Source organism: Sus scrofa, chromosome X (genome assembly GCF_000003025.6).
Source record: "Sus scrofa isolate TJ Tabasco breed Duroc chromosome X, Sscrofa11.1, whole genome shotgun sequence".
Lineage (NCBI taxonomy): Eukaryota > Metazoa > Chordata > Mammalia > Artiodactyla > Suidae > Sus > Sus scrofa.
Genome location: NC_010461.5, coordinates 114,015,352 through 114,042,364, shown reverse-complemented (window position 1 = coordinate 114,042,364; position 27,013 = coordinate 114,015,352). Strand labels below are relative to the sequence as shown.

At 46.2% G+C, this 27,013-nt stretch overlaps 1 long non-coding RNA gene across 1 annotated transcript in view; it reads left to right on the top strand.

Moving 5' to 3' along the window:
- LOC110257820 overlaps nucleotides 1-21,771 on the top strand; it is a 226,442-nt gene extending 204,671 nt beyond the window's left edge. Inside the window, exon 3 of the long non-coding RNA XR_002340823.1 lies at nucleotides 21,682-21,771. This is a non-coding gene — a long non-coding RNA (uncharacterized LOC110257820). The remainder of the gene's footprint in view (nucleotides 1-21,681) is intronic.

The window sequence follows — 27,013 nt, the reverse complement described above, 5'->3', positions numbered from 1 at the left end:
GCTCGGATCCCGCATTGCTGTGGCTCTGGTGTAGGCTGGTGGCTATAGCTTCAATTCGACCCCTAGCCTGGGAACCTCCATATGCCGCGGGAGCGGCCCAAGAAATGGCAAAAAGACCAAAAAAAAAAAAAAAAGATGAATGGATAAAGAAGATGTTATATTGGAATATTACTCAGCCATTAAAAAGAATGAAATAATGCCATTTTCAGCAACATGGGTGGAACTAGAGATTCTCATATTAAGTGAAGTAAGCCAGGCAGAGAAGGACAAATGTCATAGGATATCATTTATGTGTGGAATCTAAAAAAACAATACACATCAACTTACTTATAAAACAGAGACTTGCAGACAGAGAAAAGAAACTCATGGTTATCAAAGGGAAAGGGGAGGGAGAGGGATAAATTAGAAGTGTGGGATTAACAGATACACACCACTATAATAATAAAGTAGATAAGCAAAGCCCTACTGTATAGCTCAGGGAACTATATTCAATATCTTGTAATAACCTATAATGGAAAAGAATCTGGGGTTTCCCGTCACAGCACAGCAGTAATGAACCTGACTAGTATTCGTGAGGACGAGAGTTCAATTCCTGGTCTCACTCAATGGGTTAAGAATCTGGCGTTGCCGTGAGTTGTGGTATAGGTCGAAGACACGGCTCAGATCTGCCATTACTGTGACTGTGGTGTAGCCAGCAGCTGCAGCTCCGATTCGACCTCTAGCCTGGGAACCTCCATATGCCACAGGTGTGGCCCTAAAAAAGCAAAAAAAAAAAAAAAAAGAAAGAAAAGAATCTGAAGCGGTACAGCTGAAACTAACACAATACTGTAAATCAACTCTGGTTAATTTTTTTTTAAATGGCAAAACTGTTAAAAAAAAAATAAAGTCCTAGGAAAAAATTAAATTTCCCAGAGTCTAAGCAGTTGAACGGGAGCCCATGTCCGGGTCTCAGTGTTCAGTGATTTTTTCCTCAACACCGTGGCTCCCCTGTAGCCATTCGGATGCAGTTGGCAAAGTCAGCCTTCATGTGAAATGCCCAACACTGTTCAGAGTGTCTCAAGCACAGACCAAGTTTCTTCACAAACACAGTATTGTTTTCTTTCCCTGACCCCAGTGTATGCCCCTGAGCTTGTCTGGGCCTGTGAGGACCTGAAAGTCCCCATGGGCACCATTTTGCCAATGAACAGGTAGAGGAACCGAGAGGTAACATTCTGTGCCCAAGGTCACCTAATGGGTAATGTAAGTAGAACTCATAATACTCATCTCCCCAAATTGTCGAGAAGCGTCATGTGCACGTTGGACTGTGCCTATCACGAGGTAAGCATTCACGCCTTCGATGAATAATAGAAGTATCACTAACAATGTGCATGAGAATTAACCTGTCACTCTGAGAGGGTAATGAGTTCTTCTGCTTCATTAATCCTGTGTCCTCAACTGAGGACCATTGTAGTCATTCATTGCCTTACTGGACCAAACACTACCTGCGAGATTTGCATTTTTTTTTTTTTTTTTGCATTTTAGAACCATACTAGTGGCATATGGATGTTCCCAGGCTAGGGGTCCAATCGGAGCTTTAGCCTACGCCACAGCCACAGCAACTCGGGATCTGAGCCACGTCTGGGACCTACACCACAGCTCACAGCAACACCAAATCCCTGACTCACTGAGCGAGGTCAGGGATCAAACCCGCATCCTCATGGCTGCTAGTTGCTGCCGCACCACCACGAAACTCCTCCAGAGATTTGCAGATGTTGATTCCACTCCCTGGGAAGTTGGTGATTAGCGGGGAGAAGCCGGCTGACCCTGAAACCCTCAGATCCGTCCTGAAACTACAGAGGCTTCTAAGCAGAGGCATTATTTTCAATGTGTCAACCTCTCACATATCTTTGATAAGCAGGGCCACTTCTACTTTTACACACTATTCTTGGACACAAGTCGGCTTCGACATGATAGGAAGCAGCACGCTACCCAGGGCTATTTTAAGTACTGAATAGCAGAATCTTGTGGCAGTCTAGGAAACTCACCACCACCACTACAGAAAGTGCTGATATGGTAGGATGGAATTCAATGGGACTCAGACTTAGGGTATTTCACCACCAGTGTGTGGTCTTCATCCTTGCTCAGCTGTGTGAATGGACAGTTTTCCTTCCAGATGAAGAGGGCATTCTAGTAACAGAACTAGAATTTTCCCAGGAGAATTACTGGGCGCCCGTTTTGAAGGACGAGGTCCTTTTGGCTGGGAGAAGTGATGAATTTCCCGGTGTGGTATTCCCGTTGCCCCTAAAATACATGGTGTGGAGATTCCAGCTTGATTGTCCCCAGGAACAGTGAGTGCAAATAGGAGATTCTAATCCTCTGCTATCGCAGCCGTATCTTCCAGTGAGGCTGCACCCAGACCCGGCTCTCTGTTGGAGTGCTGGCTGTAAGTGTACTGGAAAGCACACATCACGGCCGTGTGCCTTAGTCTTCTCACCAGGAAATGGGAAAACAAAGCAAGCCATAGCCCTCGAAGAGGCCTGGTGAAGAGAGTAGGTTTGTGTCATTAGCCCCCCCCCCAAACCACTGAGTGCATCGCACTGACACGCCCAGGGCCAGCCATCACCGTGAGAGTAGGCAGAGAGCCTGGCAGATACCGTAAACCCATTCCCACTACCAAAATAAAATATAAAATAGAGTCATTAATGGAACACTTGGTTTTCACTGGGCATCGATTTTGTGAAAGGACCAAGCACCTAAAATGCGCTGGAATATTGTAGCGGATGCTTTACCCACAGTATTGCCGAACCTAAAAACAGTCCTGTGGGCAACGTACTATTGTCATTCTACCCATTTTAGAGATAAGGAAACTGAGGCTCAGATGAATTATTTTCCAAGAAGAGATAGTAGGAAACAAAGCTGAGCTTGAGCCTACGTAGTTTACTGCCAGAACCTGTGTTCTTAACCACTAAGCCCAGTGCGTTGCTGTGAACAGCAGATCAGTAGGGAAATTTTACAGTGTATTCGTTAGAATACCTGTGTCCAGATCTGTGTGGAACACTTCATTTAAAAAATGCTATAAAATTTGGTTGTGATGATTGTTGTACAGCTATAAATGTAATAAAATCCATTGAGTAATTTAAAAAGTAAAAAAACAAAACAAAACACCAAAAACCAAACAGGAGTTCCCGTTCCCAACTAGTATCCGTGAAGATTCGGGTTTGATCCCTGGCCTTGCTCAGTGGGTTAAGGATCCGGTGTTTCTATGAGCTGGAGTGTTGATTGCAGACACGGCTCAGATCCCACATTGCTGTGGTTGTGGCTGTGGCATAGGCTGGCAGCTGCAGCTCCAATTGGACCCTTAGCCATATGCTGCAGGTGCAACCCTAAAAAAACAAACAAGCAAATAATCAAACAAACCTTACAGCAGCCTTAAAGGACTATTATCATCTCCATCATACAGATGGGGAAACTGAGGCACATGATAACTTCTCCAGGGTCATCTACTTGTGTGGTACAGAGCTGAGACTCAGACTTCAGTTTTTCTTTCTCTTTTTCTTTCTTTTTTTTTTTTTTTTTTGGTCTTGTTAGGGCTGCACCCATGGCATATGGAGGTTCCCAGGCTAGGGGTCTAATCGGAGCTACAGCCACCAGCCTACACCACAGCAACAGCCATGCGGGATCTGAGCCACATCTGCAACCTACACCACAGCTCATGGCAACTCCGGATCCCTGACCTGCTGAATGAGGCCAGGGATCGAACCCGCATCCTCATGGACACTAGTTGGGTTGGTTAACCTCTGAGTCATGACGAGAACTCCAAGCTCCAGTTTTTCCGATCTGAAAACACCAGCCTACAAAGTGGCCATAAAGATGAATCAATCAAGGCTCTTCCTCATTATGAATGTGTGTGCTAGTAAGTGGGGAATGGGTCCTGGACGTGAATCACTGAGACAGAGAGTCGGATGAAATAAGTGCCACCCGGGTGATGAAGAAGGAAAAAGAGGCGGAGGGGAGGAGGAGGAAGGGGGGAAGGGAGAGAGGCAGGAGGAGGAGAAGGTGGAGTAGCCCTGTGGGAGAGGGGTACCATTTCATGGTTAGCAAGAGATGACATAGCAGGATATGGGTGAATGGCATGAACAAAGGCCTGGCCCAGGGACCATGGATAGAGATGTGGTTTTTATCGAGAAGGCACAGTAATATTGGAAAAGTCGGCTGGGCCCGGATTACAGGAGTTCTGGGACTCTGTCGAATTGACAATGGAGACAATGTAGGACTAGTCAATGGAGAGCTTAGTCAATGGACAGCTTAGTCAATGGACAGCTTAGTCAGTGGAGGAGGCGGAAAGGAGATAATGAGAGCTGGGCTTTAGGAGGCTTCTTAGGCATTGGTATACACGGATGAACTGAGCAGCAGGAGCTAGAGTGAGTAGAGACACTTTTTCTGTACTCCGAGCACAGGGCAGTAGGCACAGGCTACAGGGGCCCGAGTCTGCAGCTGAGCGGTCATTGATTGGCTGTGGGATCTGAGACGAGGCATTCTGTCTCTCCTGACCCGAGCTGTCTCAGCTGTAGATGAAGTTGATAACAGAATGTACCTGTCGCACAGGGATGCTGTAAGGCGTAAGCAAGAAAAAATATGTGAAACGCTCTGCCCGGTGCCTGACCCGTAGTAATCATGTCATAAATGGGAGCCCCTATTTTTTTTTGTTCATGAAAAAGAGCGACACCAGCTTGGAGGCTGTTGCCATCCATGCACGAGGTGGTGAGGGCCAGCCTGTGATGGTGGCAAGACAGTTTCAGAAGTGAGGAAATAATGACGTGACGTGTAAGACAGCAGCGACTCCTCCTTGCACGGCTAGGTTGTTGAGAAAAAAAAAAAAAAAAAAAACCAAAAACCAAAAACCAAAATTCTTTCCTTAGCCAGGATGTTCTGATGTCAAATGCAAAACAGATTGGAAAATGAAAATTCTCTATCATGAGCAATGTAGCCTTTGCAGTGCTCTTGTTAGACTGCAAGACATTGACTCCAATTTGGTAATGTCTATATCTATCACTCTTTAAGCATTCAGCATGGTGATTTCATATCTCCCAAAGCCTTTCCATGTTGCAACTATTGAAATGAGAGGTTTCGAGATAAAGCAAGGGATTTGAGTATGTATGAAAATGAATCCTAAAATGGAAAATTGAACTTCACAGTTAACAACCTTTTATTCTGTGTTTCCAAAAGACTTGCATTTTTATCATTTCCATTATGTTCTTAAACTGGCATGCGTGTTATAGATATTAAGTCTGATATTCAATTAAAGGGAGGTTGTTGGTGTAATTGCTGTCTAGGGTAATTAGTCATTTGTCTTAGGTCGCTAGAATTGAATATTTCCACCACAAACCCATGTTAGCTACTGGATACATAAATCAGGCCCTGGAGAGAATAAACTTAGGAGCTCAGGACTTGGAACCTACCTTTCATTTTAACATTTAGCCCACAATGGAATTCCTATTGTGGCATAGTGGGTTAAGAACCTGACTGGAGCAGCTCAGGTTGCTGCAGAGGTGCAGGTTCGATCCCTGGCCCACCCCGTGCGAATAGGTTAAGGATCTGGTGTTGCCACAGCTGCAGCATAGGTCACAGCTGTGGCTCAGATTCAATCCCTGGCCCAGGAACTTCTATATGCCCTGGGTATGGCCATAAAATTTAAAAAAAAAATTAGCCCTCAATAAAAAAATCCTAGGCTGCCAACGCCTAGCCTTTTCTTAAAATGAGTTTATTATTTGATCATTAAGCATATGGTATATGCTGCATAATTAATTTTACAGTGAAGTTGGTTAGAGCTTGAGTAAATGGACAGTTCCCCTCTCCTCTGTGAGCAGATCCATTATCATAATTGCTAATGAAACAAAATCCACATGCATACAGAAGACAAAACTGACCCCTCCCTCTCTCTTATGTATTTGACACAGAAGCAAAAAGTTCAATCTGTAATGTCTAGTAGGACTAATTCCTTCATTTTTATCTTTATCTTACAGTGGTAATCACATTTTCTTAGGAAGCTGTCCTATCTTGTTTGCATTTAATTCTCCAGCTTCCCTTATTTGAAATCTAAGGCTTGTGTTTAACTCCAGAATACATTATTAGCTAGATTTCGAAAACCTAGATAAAATAAAGAGAGAGCATATAAATTTCACCAGGAGGCCTTAAAAACATAATTAATGTAGTAGATCATTTATAATGTGTCTGTACTGTCATAGGTTAAATATCTCTGAATGAAAAATAAGAGAAATCACACACACTTTGAAATGGCACATACTTTGATCATTCCTCTGCCGTAGACAATAGGAGTGGTGGTTAATATACAGAAAAGATAAACAAAAGACACACTTGGTCTCGGATAGAAGACTAGTTTCTCCATGGATCAGATACAGAAAAGCGAAGCCCCCGTGTGAGCAGGGCTGAGGGTTGCTGGGCTCCTGCTCTAGGAATAGGCAACCTGCTCTAGGAAACGGCCAAGTGGTTAGGTCTTGGTGAGGCGGCCAGTGTGCGCCTCACATAAAGGGGGATCAAGACGAACTCAGTGTTTAAGAGCAAGGACTGGGAATGGGGGGCAGAACACTTTGCCTTGTCTCAGGAAAGGAAGCTGCAGAATGTGCCTGAGACCATGTCCCTTGCAAGATGTGGGCCTTAGGAAATAGGAGGACACAGAAGCAGCCTCACGACCTTGGAATGAGCCAAGTGGTCCATGGGTTCAGTGAAAGGATCTGCCAAATCCCCAGTATCACCACTGGCCGGAAACTCCAGACTGACTCTGTACCACCTGGTTCTGGAATAGGAGCCTGCAGGGCTAGGTGGAGATGACTGCCAAACTGCTGGATGGGAAGGGATGAGAATAGAGGCAGCCAGGACAAAAAGGCCTCAGGCATGATGCTTTTAGGAAGGCACTTGCACAAGACAGAGAGGAAGCCCCTCCTTAAATTTCGTGCCCCAGCTGCCTTACTCCCCTTTCTAGGCCCTGCTACGAATCCATGAGTCCATATAAATATCAATATAAATAAATAAATGGAGAACTTGTGAAAGCTCTTCCTTAGAGAAAATGTTAATAAATGTAGACAGAATAATAGAAAATCACCATGTAGCAATAATTGTTAATAGACGCTAAAACCAATGGGTTCCATTTTGATGAGAAATGGCATACTTACTTATTTTCAAAGGATTTCCTTTATAATATAACAAAGAAGAAATCAGTAACTTTACAGTGGAGAAACCTGGAAGATGCTACCTTATCCAAGTGATCAACACATCACCAGTAATGGGACATAGGTATCAAGTGTCTCCTGATAAGATTCACTGAAAAGGACACATCATCTCTCTCTTTTTTTTTTTTTTTTTTTTTTTTAAGGGCTGCATCTGCAGCATATGGAGGTTCCCAGTGTAGGGGTTGAATCGGAGCTGTAGCTGCTGGCCTACGCCACAGCCACAGCAACACCAGATCCCGGCTACGACCACGACCTACACCACAGCTCACAGAAATGCGGGATCCTTAACCCACGGTGCGAGGTCAGGGATCAAACTCTCATCCTCATGGATCCTAGTCGGGCTCATTACTACTGAGCCACCAGGGGAACTCCAGGATACATCATTTCTGTGACATCTCTGCCAAAGTTATGTCAATAACCCAAACTTAATCATAAGGAAACATCAAATGAATCCAGATTGATAGATATTCTCCAAAATTGTCAAAATCATGAAAGACAAATAAAGGCTGAGGTTCTGTTCCAGCTTAAAGGAAACCAAAGAAACATGACAGCTAAATGCAACACATAATCCTGGATTGGACCTTTTGCTATAAAGGACATTAGTGGGACTACTGGTGAAATAGAAATAAGATTTGTAGATGATAATATTAGGAGTTCCCTGGTGGCCTAGTAGCTAAGGATCCACTATTGTCAGTGCTGTGGCCTGAGTCACTACTGTGGTGTGGGTTTGATCCCTAGCCCAGGAACTTCCACATACTGCAGGCACAACCAAAAAAATTTAAAACTGTATTAATTTAAATTTCCTGATATTTGATTATTGTATTGTAGTTGTGTAAAATAATGACCTTGTTTTTAGAAAACATACACTAAACTATTAGGGAAAGAGAGACTTTAGGTCAGCAACCTTCTTTCAAATCAGGCAGTTTACAAAAATATATAATATATACAACTATCTGTTTAGATATATGATGTTAATAACATTTGTGTGATTTGGGTTGTGGTGCATAAGCATTCTTTCATTATTTTTGCAGCTTTTCTGTCAGCCTTAAATTATTTAAAAATAAAAGATCCAGTGTTATCTTGCTAAAGTGATAATTAAAGGTAATTTTACAATATTAGTTGCATTTAAGAAATTAAGGCAAACTAAAAATAAATGAATTAAATGCTCAACTCAAGAAACCAGAAAAAAAGAACAAAGTAAATGAGAAATAAGAAAATTGTAAAGCATAGAAATTAATGAGTTTGGTAGAAAATAAGTCAGAGAGTGGATCAACAAAATTAAAAAATTGGTTCTTTGGGGGGAAAAAAGAATGAGTACAGTGAAAAAACAATGGCCAAGAAAAGACAAGTAATTTTAGGAACCAAAAAGGGAATACAGCAATGATAAAGGTAAATTAGAGATTTCAATGATAATAAGACAAAACTATAATCCACTTTATGCCCATAAACTTAAATTTAAATGAATATTTTTCCAGAAAATTTCGGGTATCAAATTTTAAAAAATCATTGCCAAGAAGCTTACTGCCTGGAATTCCTTTTATGGCTCAGTGGCTTAAGAATCTGACTAGTATCCATGAGGATGCAGGTTCAAGGCTCAGTGGGTTTAGGATCCAGGATTACCACAAGCTGTGGCATAGGTTACAGCTATGCCCTTGTTGATGGGCAGCTTAGGACCCTTGTTGATGTGGCTGTGGTGTAGGCCAGCAGCTGCAGCTCTTATTTGCCCCCTAGCCTGGGAACTTTCATTTGCTGCAGGGGTGGTCCTAAAAAGGAAAAAAGAAAAGAAGAAGCAGCAGCAGCAACTTACTGCCTATGTTTTTTTCTAGGAGTTTTTTAGTTTCAGGTCTTACATTCAAGTCTTTAATCCATTTTCCGTTAATTTTTGTGTATGGCATAAGATGGTGGTCCAGTTTCATTCTTTTGCATGTGATTATGCAATTTTCCCACCACCATTTATTAAACATACTGTCTTTTCCCCATTGTATGTTCTTGGGTTCTTTGTCATAAATTAATTGACCATATAAGCATAGGTTTATTTGGGGGCTCTCCATTCTGTTCCATTGATCTTTGTATCTGTTTTTATGCCAATATACTGTTGTGATTATTATAGCTCTGTAGAATAGTTTGAAATCAGGTAGCTTGATGCCTCCAGCTTTGTTCTTATTTCTAAAGATTGCTTTGGCTATTTTAGGTCTTTTGTGCTTCCATACAAACTTAGGATTTTTTATTCTACTTCTGTGACAAATGCCATTGGAGGTTTGATAGGGATTGCATTGCAGCTGTAGTGTGAGTAGTATGGACATTTTGACAATATTAATTGTATCAGTCCATGAGCACAGAATATCTTTATATTTATTTGTGTCTTCAGTTTCCTTCATTAACATTTTATAGTTTTCAGTGTACACATCTTTTACCTACTTGGTTAAATTTGTTCCTAGGTATTTTATTCTTTTTGATGCAGTTATAAATGGGATTGTTTTCTTGATTTCTCTTTCTGATAATTTGTTATCAGTGCATAGATACGCAACAGATTTTGTATATAGACTTTTGTATCCTTCAAGTTTGCTGAATGTGTTCATTCTACAGTGTTTATTCTACCTTTTTGGTAGAGTCTTTAGAGTGTTCTACATATATATCACTATCTGCAAATAGTGATAGTTTTGGCAGTCTTTTTTTTTAAGGTTTTTAAAATTATTATTATTTTTAATAGTTATTTCCCCAAGCAGTCTTTTATTTATATATTTATTTTTGTAATCTTTTATTTTGAAATAATGTCACACAGAAATAGTTACAAGGAACTCTCATGTAACCTTCACCTAGATTTTACCACAATCATTCTATTATTTGGATCAAAAAAACCTTCTTGATGAATGGGAAACCAGACCATCATAAACTTACGCTGTAGTAAAACTGGACTATTTGGAAGTCAGTATGTAACTATGGTGAAGAATGTAGGCATCAGAGTTCTCTGGTGGCTCAGTAGGTTAAGCATCTGGCATTTTCACTGCAGTGGCTTGGGTCACTGCTGTGGCATGGGTTCAGTCCCTGGCCCAGGACTTCTCTGTGGGTGCAGCTGCAAGAAAAAGAATGTAGGCATTATTTGAGACAGTGTGGGTGCAACTTGAGGGCATTATGCTAAGTAAAATAAGACAGAAAGATCAATACCATATAATTTCAGTCATATATGGAATATAAAAGCAAACAAAAATAAATGAACAAACAAAGCCAAACACAACACTATAAATCAACTGTATTTCAATAAAAAAAGAAAGAAAATCAAAGATTTTTAGAAGTGGGAGAAAAATCCCCAAACATGCAGATACAAAGAAGAGTAGTGGGAGTTCCTATTGTAGCTCAGCAGGTTAAGTGAGGATACAGTGCCCCTAAGGATACAAGTTCAATGCCTGGCCTCACTCAGTTGCTTAAGGATCTGGCATTGCCGTGGCTGTGGCATAGACCACAGCTGTAGCTCCAATTCGACCCCTAGCCTATGGAACTTCCATATGCTGCAGGTGTGGCTGTAAAAAGAAAAAAAAAAGATAAAAGAACAGAGTAGTGGTAACCAGAAGAGAAGGGGTAGTGGGGGTAGGCAAAGTGAATTAAAGAAATCAACTCTATCATGATGGAGGAAAACTAAATTTTTGGTGGTGCGCATACTGTAGGGTGCACAGAAGTAGAAACATAACGTACTCATGAAACTTACATGTTATAAATCAATGTCATCTCAATTTTAAAAGAGTGTGGAGTTCCCGTCATGGCTCAGTGGTTAACGAATCTGACTAGAAGCCATAAGGTTGTGGGTTCAGTCCCTGGCCTTGCTCAGTGGGTTCAGGATCCGGCGTTGCCGTGAGCTGTGGTGTAGGTCGAAGACGTGGCTTGGGTCCCGCGTTGCTGTGGCTGTGGTGTAGGTCGGTGGCTGCAGCTCCGATTGGACCCCTAGCCTGGGAACCTCCAAATGCCGTGGGAGCAGCCCTAGAAAAAGGCAAAAAGACAAAAAAAATAAAAATAAAAGAGTATAAGCATGGTATTTCAAGAGTCCTTAATGGGATCTCAGCTTTCCCAGTAATTTGTGATTTGGGTAAGTCACCCAACTTCTCTGAGTCTGTGAGAGAAAAAGGCAGCACGAGGTGGCAACACTGACCAGTGGTCTTCCGTCTGAATGAGGAAGCAGCCCCAACGTTTCAGAGCTGGGATTACACCTATAGCATTTGCCGAGATGCTTAGAGAGGCCTACCCTCTCCAAGGGGTAGAGACATCTGGGGTACAGCATTTTTCTCTGTGAGCCAGAGTCACAGGAATGAGACCCAGCTTCAGATGCCTGAGGCCAAACTTTAGATTTCCTAGATTCTTCTTTCAGAGTCTGTGCACACACATGAGCACACATCATGTGCCACGCATGTCCTTTTGATTTGTTTGTTTGATTTTTTTCCGACTCATCAAACCCAGCTTCCTTTGCCATTTTATTCTCTGTCTTGTTCTCTGCTGAGGCTTTTAGCCATAAATGTTCTTTTTCTCCTGGGGAGGGAGAGGCCCAGTGGCATTCCCCTCGATGACGTCCTGACGGGAGCAGCAGTGAGCAGGCCTGGCGAAAGAGGGCCCCACCTAGGGTGACTTAAGGGGAAAAATAAGAATGTTCTGGTGCCACAGAACATTGAATCCCAAAAGTGGATCTGAGCAGCTTTGCTCATCTTTGACAGGGTTTCCTACATCTGCGTCTAAGTGAAAAGAAAAAAAGACAAGGTAGGGAGTTTTTCATAAAGCCAAAGGATTCACCATAAGGATTTGCCCTCTATTTTAAGATGATACCCTTCCAACTTTTTTGGTGATAAAATATTTTTTTTTGAAGTTATTGTGGTAGCTTTTCCAAATGCCTTCCTTTGGCGGTCAAACTTTGTAAATTCTACACGTGTCTCCAAAATGTTCGTGGGAAATGTTACTGGTCCATGAAATCCAAACATCTAGGGACCACGGATTTGGACTGCCAAAGATGAAAAGAGTCTTTGATATTAAGCTCCCCATCCCGATTTTACAGATACGTCAGCTGAGGGACTTAAACTCATAGCAAGTTGGTAGCAGAACCAGGGCTAGAATCGCATCACCTGATACCCAGCCGACCAAGCCTTCCTCTCCCCGGCCCTGCTGCACCAACTGGGAAGAGGCGTTGGCCTCCCTGTCTAACAAGTTTTTACCATGCACTGTTTATTTCCTGTTTGATTTTAAATTCAGGAACTACAAGAACAGCCAAAATCCCATCGGGAAGTGATGACAACTAAGTTCCCTGCCTCATAATCGTTAACCCTGTTGGAGTGGAGGCGGGCCATGAAGTGGTCCCTTAAAGTTTCTGCTGACTTGCTCACGGTTGAGTCAGAAGAAGTGCCTACTCAGAGCATTAATTTCTGATTAGCTGTTGATCCAGCCAGGTTCGAAAATAAAGTGGAGAACAATAAGGCTTCGTATATCCTTTTCAGATCGTTAACTAGCAATGGCTTTGCAGAAGGGGGTCAGTGCTGTTTCGGAGGGAAAGCTGCAGGTTTCTGAGCCAGCTCTCTCTGAAGCAAGAGGTGATCAGCTTCTGGCCTGGGGAAGCAAATCAGTGTGGAAGCAGTTCAAAAGTGGGGCACTTCGGCAGCTCACACCTCGAATCCTAACTGCAGTGCCAGGATTAGAGGGGCCCTGGGAAGCGTCGTGGACGGGCACTGCCCTGGGAAGCCATCTCCCCACATCTGGGCTAAAGGAGGCCTGGCTCTGACTAGAAAGGCCTCCAAAGGTCATTCTGTTTTATACGAGCGTGTTCACCTCTTAGAGTTACTGTAACGAATCACCGCAAATTTCAAACAACCCAGACTTCTCATCTTCCAGTTCTGGATGTCGAGAGTAAATTGAGTCTGACTGAGATGAGATCCAAGTGTCAGCAGGGCTTCTGGAGGCTCCAGGGAGGATCCACTCTTGCCCACTCCAGCTTCTAGAGGCGGCCCGCCTGCCTTGTCCCTGGCGGCAGCGCTTAAACTTCTGCTTCTGTTGTCACATTGCCCTCTCTCTTCCTCACTCTGACCCTCCCGCTTCCCTCTATTGAGGACCGAGTTAATCAGACGGTTCCTACTGGGATAATCCAGATGATTTGCTCCTCTCAAGATCCTTTAAAACACATGTGCCAATCCCTTTGGCTATATGACGTAACATCCACTGGTTCTAGGCATTGAGGAGTGGACATGGCTTACGAGTCAAAGTATTGTTTCAAGTGAAATCACGGGAGGAAGCCCAGTACAAAAATTACATCAAAACAGAGCAGCTAAAATCCTACCCATTGGGCCTCTATTGCTGCCTAACCATGACAGTCTCAGGAACACCCACATGGAAACTTGTGACTCTAGGACCAGGTCGAATAGAACATATTTATACCAGACGGAGGACACTGTTTGGAAACCCCTCCGCCCCCGCATTCTCGTGATTCATTATACTCTTCAGTGAACCCAGATGTCTCTCAATGCTTGTCAGGGAGCTCCACGGAACAAGAGCCCTTGCTCACTTAGCTCAGCATCACCAGAACCTGAGGTGCCTGATGTTTGTTGAATGAATGAGTGAATAACCATTTAACGGTGAATGAAAAATGCTTAGGCAGCATCCGTTTCCTGTTTGCCTGCCCACAGCGATTCATGAGTCAGACCTGTACATCAGCATCACTGGAAAAAGATCAAATGGAACTGTGCCACCTTGCTCCCCCTCACTACATCTGGTCCCGTTTGTGCACAAGTATACACACGGAATTTAAGTGCATGCCATGAGTGTTAATGGAATGTATTGTTTCAGATCTTCATCACGGACACATCTTAGTGACACATGTGGAAGTAAACAGTGGTTGTCTAATAGCTTTCTCTTCCTGTCTCCCAGCACCTCATTGCTGAGGGCAAGATTAGACATGGAAAAGAGAAGGAGTTCCCTGGTGGCACAGTGGGTTAAGGATCCGGCATTGTCACTGCTGTGGCTCAAGTTGCTGCTGTGGCACGGGTTCAATCCCTGGTCCAGGAACTTCCATATGCTGTGGGTATGGCCAAAAAAAAAAGTAATGGAGGGAGTTCCCATTGTGGCGCGGTGGAAATGAATCTGACTAGTATCCATGAGGATGTGGGTTCGATCCCTGGCCTCGCTCAGGGCGTTGGGGATCTGTCCTTGCCATGAGTTGTGCCGTAGGTTGCAGGGGCGGCTCGGATCCCACGTTGCTGTGGCTGTGGCTGTGGCTGGCAGCTATAGCTCTGATTCGACCCCTAGCCTGGGAACTTCCATATGCTGCAAGTGCGGCCCTAAAAGTAAAAAAAAAAAAAAAAAAAGAAAGAAAGAAAAAAAAAAGAAAGTAATATGGAAAAAAGAATCTTAGAGATGAAGATGCTTTGGTGCCTTAAAGGCTGTCTAGGGCAGGTAACTTTGCAGACGAGGAAACTGAGACCTAAAGAAGACAAGGGATGTATCTAATATCATTTGATTTATAAGCACATTTTATAAGATCCAAGCTGGAACCCAAGTCTTCTGCTCCCGAATACAGTGTTCCCTCCATTGTTCCACAGTTGTGCAAAGCTGACCAGTGCTATCTGGAAGAGGTTTAGCTATAGAGATGACGAAACCTAAAGTTTCCAGGATGGTACGATTATCTCCTATCTCTGTAAACCTAAGTTTGGCAAACTGGTAGATCCCAAGACAAATCTAACCCACAGACCGGCTTAATTTATCCCATAGTTTGTTGGGTTTTTTTTTAATTGAATTGGTATGTTTTTAAATAGAGTGGGCACACTCCCGCTGACCAGTGTTCCCAGCACTCCTATTGTCTCATATTTAGCCCAGTTTACTCGTGTATATGTTTGACCCTTCCAGACATTTGAATTTTTAACCCCTGACATAAACAATCAAAATGTACGAGAACTGTTCGTGTTGGGGGTCACAGATTCTAAGTGTCTTTAAGATGGTAACTGGTATAAAAGTGGGACAGACCGTGTGTCTTGGAGACTGATGGTTCAGAAAACAGTCATCAGAAGTTCCCGTCATGGCACAGCGGAAATGAATCTGACTAGGAACCATGAAGTTGCGGGTTTGATCCCTGGCCTCGCTCATTGGGTTGGGGATCCGTTGTTACCCTGAGCTGTGGTGTAGGTCTCAGAGGTGGCTTAGATCCTGCATTGCTATGGCTCTGGCATAGGCTAGCAGCTACAGCTCCGATTCGACCCCTAGCCTGGGAACCTCCACATGCCACAGGAGTGGCCCAAGAAAAGACAAAAACAAACAAACCAAAAAAAAAAAAAGAAAACGGGCATCACAGTGAACGAGCGTTCTGGTCGGCGCAAGAGAAGGAAGGGATGAAAAAGCAGACTGTATCTCCTCCTCTGCCTCCCAACCAGTCGTTCCTAACTTCTCATCTGGCTTTCTCCCCACCAACCCCTTTGGAATCTTTAGGTCTGACTCTTATTGAGATTAGCCCCAGCTGACATGTGACCGTGACTTTGGCAGTCTAAGCTTACAGCATGTGAAAGAGCTGGTTGTAAAGGCAGTTATCATGTGAACTCTTGAGCGTGAGATAAATGTGAATAGTGGGGGCAGAGCAGAGCTCCAGTACCAGTGGGGAATGGGAATGATAATTAGAAACCGTTGAGGGGCACATACCATGAGATTTCCAGTGGAGTCTGTATTTTAGTTGGCATGCATGGCCCAAAGTCTCCTCTTCGATTTTACAAAGAGCAGGTTCCTGGCAGCAGGACCTAGACTAACCTGGTGGAGTGTGGGCTCCTGGTATCCTACTTTGCACGGATTGTATAGGCATTTTGGACCTAAAGCCGGGCAGAGCTCAGGCAAATAGGGAATGACAGTTATCACCGTTCTGGGCACGTCGCTGGCCCCAGTCTAAGTATGTTGATTGAAAAGACTGATTGGAGGTGATGCCAATCTACCCAGGAGAAATATAATTGGTTTCAGGTTGTGGTTCTGGACTTGCACACTTAAAAACATAGAGACAACCACAGAACTTGCAGCATGGTGAACCACAGAATATTTTTGGAAACTCTCCGCTTTTATTTGGGAAAGTATATCTGATATTTGGTCAGGTTTAAACTTTCCTGGGCTTTGAAGTAATGCTGAATCCTAAACAGTGAACCTTCAAAAGCTTTGACTCTGCCACGGGGCATTGATGTGATCTATAGACAAGAAGGGAAGAGAACAGTATTTGAAAAAGAAAAAAAGTGCCAAGTTTTGGGTTATGATAGGGAGGACTCCTGCTCTGTTTCAGCAATGGTCCTATCCCTTAGAAATACAACTCCGAGCAAAGATATCTTGGGAAAAGGCATGAACAAGAAAGCAGGTGGAACAGTCTCCCTGGTCTGCAACTGATGTGCTATGGCTCGGGGACTGCCCCGGTCACCTGCTCCAGGAGATAGCTGGCGGCTCAAGTGATGGCGAGAGAAATGCAGTTCACAGCTGAAAAGTCTCCTGGGAGACTTAGACATATAAGCTCCATGGAGACAAGAACTCTGTTTAGGACCCTGACTGTTATGTCCTTGTGACTTAGACTGTGTGCCTGGCACATAGTTGGTGCTTATAGGGGCCCCCATTTTCGGTTTTATCATCCAGATTCTGAACAAGTTGAGAAATAGACAAAACAGCAAATAGGGACTTTAAAATATCACTTCACTGCTGACAGAGGCCAGGCTAGGAGTTTAATGAGCAAGTGAAATATGTCTGTTGAATGAATTGTAAAGATTAGGCGGACTTAAGTACCTGTGGCACAGAACCAGGGCAGGCTGCCCTCCTGGAGACACAGCGCACAGGTGCTCCCGAGAGAAAGGAGCACTGACTTGGGTTGAGCCTGTCCAGTCATCTACCTAAATTTACCAATCAAATAAGTGTTCATCACTCACGATGCTCAATAAATACTCCATGAAGGCATGCCCGCATGATACCCGTGGAAGGTGGAAGGGGCACTTGAACTATGAAGGGTCAGAAACTTCACCCGGGGTGATTAGTGTAGCCCAAAGACTGACCTTTACTGGGGTAGCCAGAATGAGGTCTTTGTGTCAAGAGCACTTTGGAGCCCACCGTAAGTTTCTCTGGCACTGGGTTTCGGTTCCTCTCGTACACAGATAATAGCAGATAAAGGCTGCCTTGACTTCTGGAGGGGGCGTCAAAGGAAAACATCTTTCACCTTGAGATAAGGTGAATTCAACTGAGGATCAGGGCAAAGGGTCAGTGATACAGCTTGAAGAAGCGGGATCAGCTAAGATGTTGTCCAGCACTGAACTGGATGAAGAAAAAGAGATTCATGAAGCCAAAGTGAGTTGCATGCTTTGGTTTGCTTTGGTTTGCTCTACAGAGCACCTGTTCACATCACTCTGTCTCGTGATGTTTCTCATTGAACTAATCCAAGACAACGCAAAGACGTGCCAAGGGGCCTCATGCTCTCAGAAAGGGATCCTCGAAGGGGCCTGTCTTGTTCCTGAAGACCTTTATGATGGGGAACCGCAGGCTTGAAAGGGAAAACATTTGAATCTTCTGCATTTTTCTAAAGTACTGAGTTGAGTCATTTATTGACAGTGATTGGAAAGGGTTGTCTTTTGAGGCAGGGAGACCAGCAAGTTCTGCACCGGAACTGTTCTTCCTTTCAGGTGAGCGGTATGCAAAGAAGTCACGCTATCACCATGTGCCCTGAAATGTGACCCAAAATGCCAGGCTTACCTGTGGCGAAACAGAGTTGACAATCTTACGACCTGTCAGGGGTACTCACCTTTAATCTAATTCTGTTTTTGCTCACAGACTTTGATGAGACTGCCTGGTTAACTTATTCTAAATGAAATCTGAGAATCAAATCCTTCCTGGGTCTAGGATTTGCGTCCAAAGCCCAAGGATCTGACTGGTTTTCTTTATGTCGCCACCCTCAGTATCCTCTTGACCCTGCTGAAGCTTTAGAAAGAATGAAAGGACTCGCCTTAGTCTTGCGCTTTTGAGGTGACCCTTAATTCACCATTTATCGAGAGCCTGCTCTGCGTCAGGCTCCACGCTCTTTAACCCTTTACGTCTACAATCTCATTTAACACGCACCACAGCCCTGCGAGCCTGAGGATATTCTCCCAGTTTTCCAGATAAAGGAGCATCTCATGAAAGAGAGGAGATGGCTTGTCCAAGTGAGAATAGGCGGTGGGGCTGCCATTGACCCCCCCAGTCTGCTGAGCTGCCAAGCTCCGCAGGCTCTTTCTAATAATCTGCTCATGTGCTTCCAGCTGCCTTCCTAGCTCATCTCCAGAGCAGGGGGAACCAGTCCTGGCGTATGTGATATTTACTTTCTTTCTTCCTCTGTCCAAATGGAAAGAGAGGCTGCCTCATCACAGTAGGAGAGGCCCCTTAATGGTAAAGGGTGCCGACAGATTTCCTCTTTGGAAAACAGAACTGTCCTCTTGTTTCTGTTATCTGCTTCTTTGCTCTGGAAACGACCAAGTGTGAAGAAATGGAACCTCGTTCCATTACACGGCAGAGCTTCCTCAGGTAACTGCTGCAACTAACTAACAGCCTTGTGCGGCAGAGCCTCCAGCCACAAACGGAGGCGCTACCATGCAGCGGAACTTTGCAGGTGTTGAATCTACTCATCAGCAAAGTTTCTCGGTGGAGACATAGAGCAGTGTCATCCAAGCCTCACATCCGCAGAGAGGCGTCAAGGTCAAGGCCCATGGCCCTGAGCGTCCTGAATGCTGGCCTTGCCCGCCCCACTTTTGGAGGCCGGAAGGCGGGGGGAGCCTAGGGATGCTGTGAGCCTTTGATATCTGAGTTGAAATGTCCCCAAAGATTGTTTCCTTAGGACACTCTTCCACACCTGTGCACTCAGAAAACAAAATAGGCAGATGGAGCATCGGGGGAAAATGAGCTTAGAATTACGCAGTGGATTCCGAGGTCCTGGTGGAGGCAGCTGGCACATTCCCCAGTGTGGCCTTCCATCCCAGCGGACCCAAGATAAATCATCTCATAGAGAGAGGGTGGCTCTCGTCTTGCCCATTGGAGAGTTCCTGTAACTCGGGTACAAATTGATGTTTTTATTTTTGTAAATGGAAGTCTGGTACAAATGCTCTCTCCTTAAAGAAGCCTTGGGGCAAATTCTTTTGTAAACTGAAGAGACCTTTTGTAACGCAAATAAGCTCCCTCGAATCTCTCTGCGTTGTTTCTGAGTTTTGAGTTTAGGGTTTTCTTTTTTTCTTTCTTTCATTTTTTGCTCTTTAGGGCTGCACTCACAGCATATGGAAGTTCCCAGGCTAGGGCTAGGGGTCCAAGAGGAGCTGTAGCTGCGGGTCTACGCCACAGCCACAGCAATGCAGGATGTATAGCCTACACCACAGCTCATCTCAACACCGGATCCTTAACCCACTGAGTGAGGCCAGGAATTGAACCTGTGTCTTCACGGATGCTACTCAGCTTCGTTAACCGCTGATCCATCACGGGAACGCCAGGTTTAGGGTTTTCTTAAAGAGGATATATTTATTAGTAATGCCCCAAACCACAAATATATTGTTTATTTAAAAGCTACTCATGTTAGAACCCAGCCCACCTAGAAATTCATATCCCATTGTTAATGAGTCTTGCAAAATACTGACCTTATTTTAGAGCCACTTCACCTTGTCACATCAAGCTTTGGAAACTTTGCAAGAGATTTTCAAAGCTAATAAGGACAATAATCAGATCATGAAATAAAAGAGAAGCTAGGTGTCAAGCATCAAGGTAATGACACTAAGATCTTTGCTTTTGTTTTTGTTTTTCCCTCGAAAAATGAAGTAGGTGGCCCTGTGCATCCCAAACAGTGGCAGACGTTTCTCTTTTTCAGTCCTCAGACTGGGGTTGGGGCACTGAAATCTTTTTTTAAAAAAAGAAATCATTCAAAACCAGAAAGTTTCAGGGGGAGGAGTTCCCATTGTGGCTTAGCTGTAACAAACCCAACTAGTATCCATGAGGATGCGGGTTCAATCCCTGGCCTCGCTCAGTGGGTTAAGGATCCTGCGTTGCCGTGAGCTATGGTATAGGTCGCAGATGTGGCTGTGGTGTAGGCCAGTGGCTGCAGCTCCAATTCGACCCCTAGCCTGGGAACTTCCATTTGCTACAGGTGCAGCCCTAAAAAGACAAAAAAAAAAAAAAGAAAGAAAGAAAAAAGAAAAAAACCCAGAAAGTTTCACTTTTTTTTTTTAACTTCAAACCTCTGATAGGTGTTGGGGCCTCTTTGTTTCTTAATTGGCTGCCTCACCAACTAATTTATCCTATGGTTCCCTCAGAATAGCTGCGGCTGAAACCGAGGTTAAGGGTGTAGGCCTCTCAAAAAGAAAGTACCATTTTATAAGTGAGCGTGGAGGGACAGTACATTGGGGCCACAGGAGTGGTGGCGCCAGCTGAGCGGAGATCTGTGTCCCTGACCCCCAGCAACAGCGGAGTGAAGAGGGACTCCGTAGAAGGAGGCGTGTCTTTTCTTGAGGCGACTTTACAGGTGGGCTGGTGATCCCAGAAAGGTTGGCCTCTTTCTTAAAGGAAAGGGCTTTCCAGAAGTAAGTAATAAGGATACAAACCAGCCAACCTCAGGGGAACCAGGGAGACTACCTTTGAGAAGCAAGACTTCCACAAGCAGATCCTGCTGTGAGTTCAGAGACCGCGCCCCAGAAAAGAGAAGGGAGACCAGTAGATTGTGGTCGGGGTGTGGTATGAAACAGGAATTGGTCTTTAAAGTTATTTGTGAATCGAGCTAAAGGCTTGTTGGTAGGAAGTGGCCCGGTGACTAAGAGGGCACATTCCCCAGGTTCCGGAGTGGGGCCTGGAGCCCACGACCGTGGGCGCAGTTCCCTGAAGGAGCCTCTGGACATCCTCATGTTTGGTCTTACCTTCCTCACCTGTAACCATATTGTGTTTCTGAGATGCGATGCCAACCCGGTAGATAGTATTCAGTGAGAGGCCTAATAAACTCAAACACGACTAGAGAGTAAGAGGGACCTTTTGTCTAAATGTTAAATAGTCACTAACGCCGCCTTTGAAACTCAACGTGACGGGAATTCTCAAAGGAGATGTTAATAGATGTATCGGTACAACTTGAAGTAAATTCACCCTCGTTATGCTCTGCCTTCCTTTTTTTTTTTTCCCACCTTTGGCCTCGCCCATGGCATGCCGAAGTTCCCAGGCCAGGGATCAAACCTGAGACACAGCAGTGACAATGCCAAATCCTTAACCCACTGTGCCACCAGGGAACGCCTCTGCTTTCCGATATGGGAAAATAGCAGCTGCTTTGGAAGCAAATTGTGAGTCCGCATTTGGTTTACTTAATTATCAATTTCTATGGTTTTAAATAACTGCTCATTTCTCAGTGATGTTGGCATCATCAAATTTCCTGTGTAAGATGAACCTGAAAATTTTCGTCTGCCATTAAAGTAATCCGGCCTTGTGCTTTCATTTGTGTGTATCCATACAGGGGTAAGGAAGGTGGTGGCCAGGAGCTACCGAAAAAGGAGGGCGTCTGGAGGACTAAGGACTAAGATGGGCTTCCTGGAGTCTCATCGCATTTAGCTTTGGGTAATTTGCTCGTTCACTGATTTATATAATTCTGTGATGATAATGGCCTCAAAACCACACTTTTATAGTATAGGATTGAAAACTGCTATCATTGCTGAGCCCTTGAAAAGTAATTGTAGGAATAAATTAGAGCTAATGCCTAACTATTAGCCTTCAATAAAAGGCAAACAACATGAAGCCGGCATGAGGACCAAATTAGTGATAAGTGGTAGTTAGAAAAATGATGCCCGCAACAGCAAGCCGTTGGGAGTTACCCGGAGACCTTGGAGACCTGAAGGACGGATGAATGGTACTCGGGGAGGTCCCGCTCAGGCGCCAGAGTCCCGGACTCATGGGTGGGCCTGGGGAGGGAGGCAAGGGGACTGGCTTCTGCAACTTAAGTACAGTCACGTAAGGACTCCGCCTCCGCCAGAGGGGCGAGTGGGAGTGTCAGGGCTGATTCGCCATTGTCCCAATGTCACCTGCAGATTGTAAAATCTAATGGACCATTTTCTTTCTTTCTCTCTTTCTCTTTCTTTCTTTCTTTCTTTCTTTCTTTCTTTCTTTCTTTCTTTCTTTCCTTTTTTAAATTTTCCTGGAGTATGGTTGACTTAGAGTGTTGTGTCAGTTTCAGTGACAGCCAAGTGACTCGGTTACACATACACACCTATCCATTCCTTTTCAGATCCTTTTCCTGTACAGGTCACTACAGACAAGTGAGTAGAGTTCCCTGCGCTGTACGGTGGCCCCCGTTCCTCAGCCATTCTCCAGGGGACAGTGTTCCGTCCTCCTCTTACTTGGCATCCGTGCCAGCCGCTGCTGTTGAGGAAACCCTCCCTGAAGCCCTTGCTTTCCTGGCTCCCTTTCCGCCTGATTCTCCTCGGCCTCCTCAGTCTGTCCTCTCCTTGACCTTGGATGGCCGGAGTTGACCAGAGTTCTGCTTCTGGCCTCCTCTGTGCCCACAGTCCACGCGCCCGAGATGAGTTCATTCACTCCTCGGCTTCAGGTCCCACCTCTCTGCCGAGCTGGCAGAACTCCGACTTCTGCCTCCTTTCCTCCGAGCTGGCCATGGTCTAGACATGCAGCTGCCCACTGCGCTGCCTCCCAGGCGCCTCAGTGCAGCTCATCTCCAAATGAACCCACGGCCCTTCCAGCCCCCTCCAGACCTGCTCTTCCTCCCGGGTGCCCAGCCGTGACCAGCTCCCACCATCCACCCAGCGCGCCCGCGGGGCCGCCAAGGGCTCCTTCCGGGGCCCCTCCCGCTCGCGACCCGGTTCATCAGCGAGGCTTTCCAGCGGGAGCTGTGACGTCTCCCTCAAGTTGCTCCGTCGCGCTCATTCCCTCTCCCGGCGCCAAGCCCCCATCCCCTCTCACTGGACAGTCACCTCCGAACAGGGCTCGGCGCTCCTGTGCTGCTCCGCCTTCCTCCCCCAGTCCGTTCCCCACGCGGCAGCCGGAGCTCTGGAAAACCTGCGTCAGTCACGTGACTCTCTGGCTTCGACTCCATCAGCAACTCTGCGTCGTCCCTAAAAGCAAGTCTCCTCATTCTGGACGAAGGGCCTTACGCGACTGGGGGCCACTGACCTCATCACCTCATCCTGTACCCCTCTGCCTTCAGCTGCTCGCCCCCAGGCTCACTAGCGGTGGCTCAACTGCTTCACCCTGTCGCGGGCTTTCCTCTGCCTCTCATCATTTTTCCATCCACCAGCCTGCCTCCTACTGCCCCTGCCTAGAAAACTACTTCCTTGAGCATTCAGACCGAGTGTCACTTCCCCTGCGATCCTCCAAGCTGGGCCGAGCCTCTGTTATCTGCCCTCTTAGCAATCTCTTTCTTTTCTTGCCATCACCTACACCAAGTAAGTGATTAAAACGGGAAGTATGTACTTGCAGTTCTGCCGGCCCCTCCACTGGAGTGGGAGCACCTGATGGTCAGGAAGGGTGTCTGCTTTGGAATCACCAGCATTTTCCTAACACTGAGCATAGGACTTGGCACAAAAATGCAGTCCAGCCAATATGTTTGTGAATAGCTCGAATCACCTTCTGTTGTTACTTCTTGTCCAACTGAGTATTGCTTGTGATCACTGGGGGCCGAGACAGCCTGCATCCCGTGTACCACTGTGGTCTCCGCGTCCCGCTCAGTGCCTGCGGTGTCTGGTTCAGGGGTGGGCACGGGGCAGCCAAGAACGGCAGCCTAGGAGCCTGCTGCTGCCCAATGCCAAGCCTGGGGGAGGCCCGGCTCAGTGTTCCCAGCAGAAGAAGCCATAGCTGGTGAGGAAGGCCCACCCAGAGGGGACTCCTGGGGCTAATCCTTCTGGGGGTTCAGTTATCCCCAAGGGGCTTCCTATGCAGGAACACTGAAACAGGGCCTGTGTTTTCCAGTGCCCCCCAGAATAAACACCTGACCGTGTGAGCATTAGCAGGAAGGGCCCACTGGTCACAAGTGCCAGGTGTGAGCAGTAGGCACCTAAGCCAGCTTAGAGGATGGCTCAGGGGTGGCAGAGAAGACGACTGTGATGGAGCAGTCAAATGCCAGAGAATTTGTATTGGACGTTTTGCAGGTGCCAAGGACCGGGCTCAGGGTTCTATAGGCCTTTTCTCCTTTAATCCTTGGAAAACCCTGTGAAAGACGTGCCCTTTTATCCATGAGGAAATTCACGCATAAAGAGATTAGGTAATTTTGTCAGGACCACATAGCTAGGTGACCATCTTGAACTTCACGGTAGATACCTGCTTTCTGGACATAAAATAGACTCACTCACGTCCCCACGTGGACACTGAGGAGGTTGGATGAGATTGCCACCAAGGGCCCTTCTTAGTGTCTGCGTCTGGCAGGGACAGCTTGTTTTCCAGGGAGACAGGGCTGAGGCCCCTTTCAGAGCCCATCTGTTGCCTCCTCGGTCTCATGGATTGGGGCCCCCAACCTCAGCCCCTTCCCTGAAACCTCGACTCCCCTTCCGCTGCGAGTGAGGAGCGAGGCTGCCGGCTCTCTGCTGCCACAGCGCACTGGGGAGCTCAGCCACACCCCAGTTACACCCTAGCCGTCTTCCCTCTGCAGGCCCCCTTTCCTGCCACCGACTCTGGTCTCCCAATCCGGGTTGCAGGGGGGTAGTTGAGGCTCTCTGATGTTTGGATGCGCGGCTTCACGTCTCCTGATTGGAATTGCTGCCGGCATTGAGTGTGTCCTCCGTGGGTGGCTTGTGCTGAACGCTGTACTCGTTGTACCTTGGGGGATCCTTGCCATAGCACGGTGGGCTGGACGTGATCATTTGTATAGGAGTCAAGCAAAGCTCAGGGCAGTGACGTCCGAGGGCTCACACGCGGAAAGTGGCCGCCGAGGCCGTCATCGCCCAGCCACGCAGCTTCCTCTCCACGTGGCCTCTGGCCTCCCTGAGCCTCAGTGAGATGAGGATGCGGAGAGCGCCCGTCTCATAGGGTTGCTGAGTGGCTCAAAGCGCAGAACGTGGAGACCAGCGCACAGGCAGCCCTCCAGGCGTTGTAGCCGTGGCAGTTGTTGGGTTGCAGCTGCTGTTGTGACGATCACATGACCCGCTCGGCTGCCCCCCACCCCAGCTCCTCCAGCGGTCCCTCTTTCCCGCTCAGCCAGGGCCAGGGCGCAAGAGCAGAGCCTCTCCGTGGCAGGGGGACAGGGTGGCATTTCATCTCTCTGTTGTCTACCTCCCCTTCCCGTCCCCTCGGCCCTGGGAGAGCCGGTTTCTGAGTCACGACTCTGCCCAAGTGACGACAATAATGAGGTGATCTACACAGTAGGCACCCGAGCCGCTCAGGCCGAATAAAAAAGTGCGAGTCCTGGGGCTAGTCTGCCAGTGCCTTTAAATAAAACTGAAATCAAATGAAAGGAGAGACCTCCGCAATTGTTGAAGCCAGTGCCTCCTGCGCCCGCGGAGGGATTGTGTGGCACTTGCATGTGGAAATCCAATATGCGGGCTCCTAATCTCTTAGAACTGATTACTTTAATGAATTTTAAAGGTAGAGCTTTAATTAAAACAGGTCTCTGTGGACAGAAACGATGCTATTTTGTGAGCTCGGTAAATATTGCCTTTTAAACTAATAAGTTCAGTTACCAGAAATACTACTGCATATAAACAGTTGGCTTCTTTCTTCTTGTGCTGTGGAAACAGAACTAGATATTGAAGAGAGGCTGGCTGGCTGCATTTCAAAGCCTGGCATTTGGCTTCCAAAATAATAGCAACTCGAACACACACGGGACATCGTTCTCTTCTGGAGCCCAAAGAACTTTCCAGGCATGATCTGAGGCAGGCGGGGCTTGCCGTGGCAGCAGTGTCAGGCCTCTGTGACTTCCCCCAAGACCGCAAGCCCCCCCCACCCCATGCTCTACATGACTGAGAAGACGGGGGCCAGCCAAAGGGACGCCATAGTTTCTTTCCCCTTTGTCCTCGCCCAGCCGGCACCAGTCTCCTTTTGTTCAGAAGAAGTAAGAGGAGTCCCCGTGCGGACGGTGCTGTGCCAGGCACTGGGCTAGGCACAGACATAGTATTTCATTTAACCCTCCACACAACCCCGTGAGATGGGTCCTAGTATTATGCGCAAAGGTTCCTCTGAGTCCCCCGCAGTCTCCCATCCTGTTGCCTTCTCTCTCCCCTTTGCCTCCTTGCATTCCTGAGAGATAAGGACAGGCTAGAGCAGCGGGCCCCACATTGAGAAATCAGCTTGCCAATATTTCTAAAAGGAGTTTCTTTATTGGGAGTCTTCTCTGTGCCAAATTTCATGCCAATCAATTTTACATAAACTATTGACCCTTCCCAGTAGCTCAATGAGAAAGATGTTATTAGACTCATCTTGGTGATGAGAAAACCAAGGCTTACAGAGGCTGAGATCTTTTCCCAAGGCCACCGTCTTGGTAAATGGCAGGGCCTGGGCTTCAGACCAGACGGTCTACCTCCAGAGGTTACTCTGTTTCCATTCCACCCACTGCCTCCCAAGGTCTAGAAACTCGGCTGCAGGCATGTGTGGAGTTCCACAACCTCTCGCCCTGCGCATCTCCCATTGCTCCCATTTGTTTTAACCTCCCGTAATAGCAGCGTGATTTATAGGCCGAGAGGCAGTGAGCATGGCTTGTATCACCTGTCATTCACCTCTTATTATGTGACTCAGCCACTGAGTGCTTTATTGTCGGAAAGAAGAGCCTTTCTGTCAGGAGAGGTTCTGTCTTCATTCAAGTAACCTCTAATTTGTGGGCTGACTATTCCCTTTGGGTTATTTGGAGGAGGTAT